The sequence below is a fragment of the Chroicocephalus ridibundus genome, chromosome 9 (genome assembly GCF_963924245.1).
Source record: "Chroicocephalus ridibundus chromosome 9, bChrRid1.1, whole genome shotgun sequence".
NCBI classification, from domain to species: domain Eukaryota; kingdom Metazoa; phylum Chordata; class Aves; order Charadriiformes; family Laridae; genus Chroicocephalus; species Chroicocephalus ridibundus.
This window is the reverse complement of record NC_086292.1, coordinates 22,515,801-22,523,143: the sequence shown is the minus strand read 5'-3', so window position 1 is coordinate 22,523,143 and position 7,343 is coordinate 22,515,801. Positions and strand designations below refer to the sequence as shown.

The 7,343-nt window shown below is 41.0% G+C and overlaps 1 protein-coding gene across 16 annotated transcripts in view; it reads right to left on the bottom strand.

Moving 5' to 3' along the window:
- Positions 1-339: 339 nt before the first annotated feature.
- The window catches only part of MBNL3 (muscleblind like splicing regulator 3), a 97,753-nt gene continuing 90,749 nt past the window's right edge, over positions 340-7,343 (bottom strand). For 13 of the 16 annotated variants that reach the window (XR_010072685.1, XR_010072686.1, XR_010072681.1 and 10 more), the window contains one exon: positions 340-7,318. The gene's annotated coding sequence lies outside the window, so the exon portion shown is untranslated. The remainder of the gene's footprint in view (positions 7,319-7,343) is intronic. The other 3 variants (XR_010072682.1, XR_010072684.1, XM_063347450.1) reach the window with 1 other exon arrangement.

Sequence of the window (7,343 nt, the reverse complement as noted above, 5' to 3'; positions counted from 1 at the left end):
GTAGCAGTTGAGGGAATGAACTATCGTGTTATGGAACTGAAATATTGCATTAGCCTACGCCTGTCTGGATCTGATGATATTTTAATTTCTTACAATTCCACAGGGCTAACTGTAATCATTTGTATATATTTTCTAAACTATACCATTGACGTCTAATGTTTCCCTTACTTTGTTTTACCAGAAATGCCTATGAGAAGAAGAATGTGCTTTAAAGATCTACTTTACACAGTACAGTATAAATGTTTTTATAGATTTAAATTAACAATTTGACAATTTAGGAGAACATTCTCTCTTTGATTTTAGTGATTGCCTAAAATACAATTCTGTATTTATTTAAAAAAAAAAAAAAAAAGTGATCTGTTGTCAGGTGATACAATAAAGAGCGTGGGGAGTCTCGGTTCGTTTTCATGATTTAAATAAAAAACATGATTAAAACAAAGTTAATTGGAAAGAAAAAAAAATATCCCATAATCCAACCTAAGAATGGTCTTATCATCCCCTCATCTGCTAGGATACAAAAGCCATGGCAACAAAATCATTTGGCTTCCACCACTATCAAATAGCATCTGTGTACAGTAATAAAGAACTGGAACCTTGTAATTCAGTGTCAGGTAATTCTCTCTGTTGTGTGTTTGGAAAAATAACTTCATTTTATTTAATAGTTGTGTTATTTTTGCATGTTTAACTAGCTCATTTGAGAGGCATATAGAGTTATTTTTGATGATAGAGGATGTCAGTAAAGATCACCAGCAAAGATTTCCGCAGCGTTGTCACGCTCACGCTCACACCCCAGTGAAAAGAAGTTTGACCAGCTACGATGCATTTCATAGTGCAAAATATTTTTCTCTCATAATCCTAGAAATGAGAAAGAGCTTGATTACAAAAACTGATGATGGCAAAGGGAAGCCTTAACAGCACAGCGGCTAGAATTCGCCGGTTATTTCATCTTAAAATCTAGGTTGTTGTAACACCCATGAAAAGAGGCAGTATCTGATCTTTTCTCTCTGGTTTTTGAAGACCCGATGCCACAGCTCCTGTTCGGCAAAACCCCCGCTTAAACACCCCCCAAGGTGCGCTGGGGGCTGGCTGGGCGCTCGCTGCCAGCGCCAAGATGCCGACACCCCCGAGACGGCAGCAGCAGTGGCCCAAGAGCAGGTCCTGCGCTGGGCAGTGACGCTGCGGCCCCCGGCCCTGGACCAGGCAGGGAAGGGAGAGGGGGACACTGGGCCCCATCCCCCACCGGTTCTGCTCTGGGGCGGGGGGGCTGAACTCATCACTTGGGTTGGGACCAGCCTCACGGCAAAACCAGCCACCTTTCCGAAGCGAATCCGGGGCTTGGGTTTTGCAAAAAAACCCCACCAAACCCAACTTGTTTTAATCAAAAATACATGGGTCAAGGCAGGGGCTTCGGCTTCTCCAAAATCGCCTCGGGGCTGCCGAGCCCTGGCAGCACCACCGCCAAGTGAAAGGGACCCAAGAGGCTCGGCAGGCTGGGGACCACAGCGGTGCTCTCCGCTGGTGGTGGCTCAATGGGGCTTCTTAACCCCAGCAGAAGCACCAGCCTCAGCCTCCACCCCCTGCCCCATCAGCCGGCGCTGCTCTCTCAAACGACCGCCACAGCCGCCGTACACAGCAAAAAGAAACCAGCCCAAGACAACCCAAACCCATCCCCGTCCTTCCACTGCTCATCTCACCCCTCCGTTTTGTTACCTTGCCCGGAAACAATAATAATAAAAAAATTAAAAAAAAAAAAAAAATCAGCAAGGCTGCGACACCTCAAATTCCCTCTGGGATGTAAAGCGCTCGCTGCAACCACAGTCACCTCTAACGGATAAACGCTCCCAGCCAGAAATAGGATTAGGGGCTAGGAAAGATGCGTGGACGCCGCCACGGAGCTATCAGTCCTAATAGGATTCACCGAGAACACAGCCTTGGCAGAAACATGACCTGGGGTGTGTTTGAAAATGTAGGCCGATTAAAAAAGAAAAAAAAAAAAAGAAGAAGAAGAAAAAAAAGAAGAAGAAAAAAAAGTCATTCAAATCTTTGCTAGTGACCTTACTAATTAATTAAGCACTGTTTCCCATTTCTCTGTGCTGCAGGTTGGAGCTGACCTGGTATCAGTCTGCTGTATAATAAGCTATGGCAAACTACAAAGCTTTTACAACAGCAAAGCAACATCATGCTTTCAGATAAGTTTTATAGCAAAAAACTCCTCCTTTTCAAAGCCTTAGTAATACCTATCTCTTTTACAAACTTTTCCTGTATTATTACAGACTTTTTATATTCAAAATAAGTTCCAAGGATTTCTTTCGTGGACTATGTACATAAGTGCAAAAAAGGTGTGTCTCACACATTCGTACACTAACTGAATCAGTTTAACTGCAGCATATTTGTATCTTCAACACTGTTACGGGGTCATTCCACAATATTTTTTTTATTTTTTATTTTTTTCTTATGTACAGTTTTTGCTAATATAAATTAGTATTAAAATAGTTATATGCTTAATTATTTAGCCCTGATCGTAACGTTAATTGCGTGAGAGCTCAATTTCTGGAGAGAGAAGAAAAAAAAAAAAAAAAATCGCTACAGTACTGAAACGGATTAATTCCGAATTCCCGCCGTGTGACTGAACGTGAAATGAAAGCAAGACCGGTCACTACATCGCAAATACAGGCTGTCGCGTTTTCAAAGCGAAAATACTGTGGAATAACCCTTGCCACACAACAATTTCTACAAGCTATAAAACCTGACTCTAAATCCATGTGTTGTAAACTTCTTGACTGAAAAAGTGACGTCAAAGACACAAATTCAGCGTTCACATGGGACTTTGGGATTTTAAAAATATTCAATCATATCTTTATCTGACAGTATCGAACTGTACCTTTAACAAGCTCATACTGTTACACATCACTTTTAATTTACATGTGAAAATTTCACAAATAATGTATACAAAGGTAGCCATGTTGTAGTTTTGTTGCCATAGCAACAACAACTTAATATAATTAGTTAACAATGAATCTATCATTGTAGGAGTTACATACAAAGTTAATTTTGTTCTTAAACTGTAAACTATACAAACTAGTTATGGACTGTATTCTATACCTTACCATGCTTCAGTGTTGGTTTAGAATATAACTAAATGGGCTGAATACATGTATTAAAAATTTTAAACTTTCTCTAACTCTCCTTCAAAATTAAATTCATTAGTTACTAAAGATACCAAAAAAAAAAAAAAGCAATAATGAAAACCTTAAAAACTAATGGTAGAGAAATGAAAATAAATGACATGAATTAATGCGTTGTAGCCTACTAACGACGTGTTGTAGCTATATTTACATTTGGATTAGGCTATCAACTATTTCTTTTTTTTTTAAAGTTATTACAGTCTTTAACATACAGTATATACTCTAAGGCCTTCAACAGGCACATGGTAAAATCAGGTCAATATCAAACTAAATCCATTCAACAGGAATGGGAAATTAGATTTTCCTCATAAATTTCACCTTTTTCAATTTTCATGTCTGTGAAATGTACAAGGGATAAACAGAACGAGGACTCCAGTTTTCTCAAGCACGGTGGACCCGCGTTGTCCCAGAGCTACTCTACCACCCCAGCCAGCAGCCCGCAAGCCGGAGGAGAAGACATCTCGCCCCACACGAGCTCCTCCGGCCGGCTGCACCCACCGGACACAAGCCCATCTCCAGCGCCGCCCCGATGCCCGTGGCCCGGCTCCGGCAGGGGGACCGTGCCGTGGGGAAGCTGGAGCGGCCACGGCTGGTGGGCAGCCCGACGGCGGCGCCGACATTCGGGAACGCTCCGAGCGCGGTGCCAGGCGGCGGAGAGAAGGGCTTCGGGGTGTGCGGGAAGGGGGTCGGTGCGGGCTGGCCGGGGAGGTAACGCGTTACCGGAACATCGCGAGGCTAAAATACACAGTCAAAAATCATCGGCTAGAAATTCCCAACTGAAAAAAAAAAACCAAAAAAACCCAAAAAAACCCAACCCACGTCTGATTGTGAAATCATGTTCCAAATTACTAAAAACACTGTATTTAACAAAAATAATCTTAATAGTTTTATGAATCCATTTTATTTTAAATCCCTCTTTTATTGTCTGCTTATGTTACAGTTTAGTAGCAGTACTTTTTATTGAAACTACTAACAACCTTTTCTCGTGAAAATGATCAATCTCAGCTTTCATTTTCCCTCTGCATGACCCGTTTTATCCAAGTTTCAGCATTTCTTGCATATTGTTTGCATAAGGCTGAGAGAAATGGACAAAGAGAAATAACTTTGGATAAATAAAAAATATAGGTTCATGGAAAGTGGGAAGCTTATAAAAATGTCACTAAAATTATATTGATTTAAACAAACTTACATACATCTCTTGTCAAATAAAGGATGATATTCATGCTTTTATGACATTTGTTTAGAGTCACTTACTAGCTCGGTGACTTTGTAATAGTCTATTTAGGAAATTTATAGTCTGGCGACTGTTTTTTTTTTTTTCTTTTCTTTCTTGAACAAAGAAAATTAGAGCAAGTCATTGCACAACTAGTTTAAATAGTGCTACCTCAAAATGGCATTTTTGCCGAGATTGTTTTGAATTTGGTGAAGTTTAGTGCTTCAAGCTTTTCTTTCCTTAAACTCATTTACAAATTAACTCTAAATTTGCCAGCAATATAAAAACTGTTGTGGCACCTAATATAACTACCCTGAACATCCCTCATTGGACCTCTTTAATAAAAAATAATCCTTAAATCCTTTTTTTTTTTTTTCAGTGCTTTAAATGTGACAGGAAAACAGCTGTATTCTAGGTTTACATTCTATGCACATCTATGCCAGATGTTTAAGTCGATAAATAAAATAGGAGGTTACATCAAAGTGTCAAGATATACAAAAATCCATTTAGCACTGAAAAAATTCTAACCTCCTTGAACTCATAAAGCTATACAAGCTTGAACGCATCCTTTCTGGCTTAAGAAGATCAGCTCTGTTCTTTGTTGAGGCACTGGCACAGGTTGTGCAAAACCCATTTTTGATACACAAATAATTTCAAACAGGAAGTACTCAAATCCACTTCTTTTTTTTTTTTTTTTTTTTCCACTAACAACGTTATGGTTTTGGGAAACAGAAACTCAGTGGTGAAAAGAACAGGTATGTGGTTGCCAATATAAAAACGAGAGTCTGATTTCAGGCAACGCTGCTGCTCGTAAACGCTGATGGCTGGGCAACGTGACTGTCAACACACAGGGTTCAGCAAGGAGGGCTTTGGGGGGTGGGGGGTGAATGTTTTTTCCCCCCCTCTCTCAGGGTTTGGTTCAAAGCCTGCTGGAATTAATGGAGAGATTCCTTCTGCCTCAATGTCTTTTCGAGCTGGGGTCTTCAAAGATTCTTGCTAGGAATGAGTCTCCATGGGCACACGGGCAGCGCCTGCTCTGGGACACGCTGGTTGTGCCCTAGATGCCCCTCCATCGCTTGTGGTCCATGGAGATACACATCTAGCAAACCAGCTGTGCTCACGCTGGAGGAGAGGGGGCAAGGAAAGTCCCCTACCAGGGCCGAGGAACTTGGAAAAGAAAATGCAACCTGGTTGTCAAAATTTGGCACCCTACAGGACCACTGTGAGCTTGGGGTGGCTGGTCCTCCAGACACCGGGAATTGGCCTCTTGCTTGGTTTTGATAACAATTCTCTTTTCTCCTAGAACCGAGTTTGCGGATTTACCGGAGCAAATCCATCTCTTCCATAATGCCAATGATACTGTAGAGCTACGAGGGGGATGAATGTGGCTGTATCCTCAACTAAAATGCATTCTGCAGCCAGATTGTTCAGCAATGCAGCGTTAACGACAGGCTGGGCTGTCCAGGGTGCAGGGGCTGGAAATGGTTTAATTCGTGCGTATGAAAAGGAGGTATCGAGAACTAGCCCTTGTTGTGTGGCAAACGTTGCTCTTGATCAAGTAGAAGGTGCCAAAATACATCCACTGACCTACCGGAGCTCCATTAAGGTGAACGTTTATCCACGGTAGAAAGCTTACGCCGAGCTTTTTCTTGCTTTGCTACCGGTGTTTGCTTTAAAGGGCCATAGATCATGGGGTAAGATCACCCACTTATGGAAAACGGTGATTAAATAATCGGTACACGCTGACAAAATTTCAAGAAGAGCCAGGTAAAGACTTCAGGCCGAAATGAGACAAGCCCCCGGGCACGGTATTACCCGTCCTGGGCTACGTCACGGCTGCGGGCTCACTCCAGCTAACATCTGGCATTTGCTCCTCTCCAGCGCAGTGAGTCTTTGCCCAACTGAAGCTCTCTCCCTTCACCACCTATTATTTTTATTTTTTTTTTTTTTTGGACTGCACCATGAGAACAGCAAGAGAGATTGTGCGCCGTTTGCAGCTGAGAATGCACTTCAATGGACACCAGAACTGCAGAAACCCCGTGATGTTTACCACAGTCTGAGCAAATCACTCCTGTCCCCTTACCGAGGGTGGGCTTTTGGGGATTTTTTTTTTTTTTTTTTTTCCAAAAGTTTCCAGAATCAGCTCGTTGTATTGAAATAAATACCCTGAACTGGACTAAAATGACAGCTGTCCTTTCGTATCACTTGTAACTAAAAAATTTGGAGACTCTTTCTGAAGGCAAATTTTCAACGATAAAAGGAGCATTTAACACAAGCGACTTTAGCTGACATTAAGAGCAAAATCCAGCAAAGGGCAGAACATTCCTGTGTCACGTTTTTCAAGCACATAATTCCTGTTTCCCACAATAACATTTTTAGTAAAAAACAAACAAAAACCCATAAAACCTACAGTATATGAAAACTTAAGACATAACAATAATGAAAAAATGGTATTGAGTATACTTGATAATGACGTACACTTTAAAACAAATCAATAGACTATGATGTAAACAAAACAGTAAGATAACACTTTAAAAACAAGACAAACATTTATCCATCGATAGTATACAGTAAACCAACAGTCCGCTGTGCAGATGCACTTATCAGGATGGTAGTCATAAAATGATTAAGTGTGTTAAAGTAATGTGTTATAAAAGTCTATTATAATTTTCTACTTGTATATCTCATATAACAGAGCGCTGTTTGTTAATTGTTTCTATAGTGCTTTTTTTTTTTTTTTTTTTTTGACATTCCCATTGATCAGTTTTTGGTTAACATGTAGGCTGCAACAGGCTTACTGTAGAGGTGGTAGAGAACGATAGAGGGAAGAGGGGATATATACAGAAAGGCCATGCGCAGCTTCCCACCAAGAAGTCCTGGTGCTCCATAATTTTACTGTTCAGAATTTCAACATGGTCTGCTGCAGCGGAAAGAAAAAAAAACAA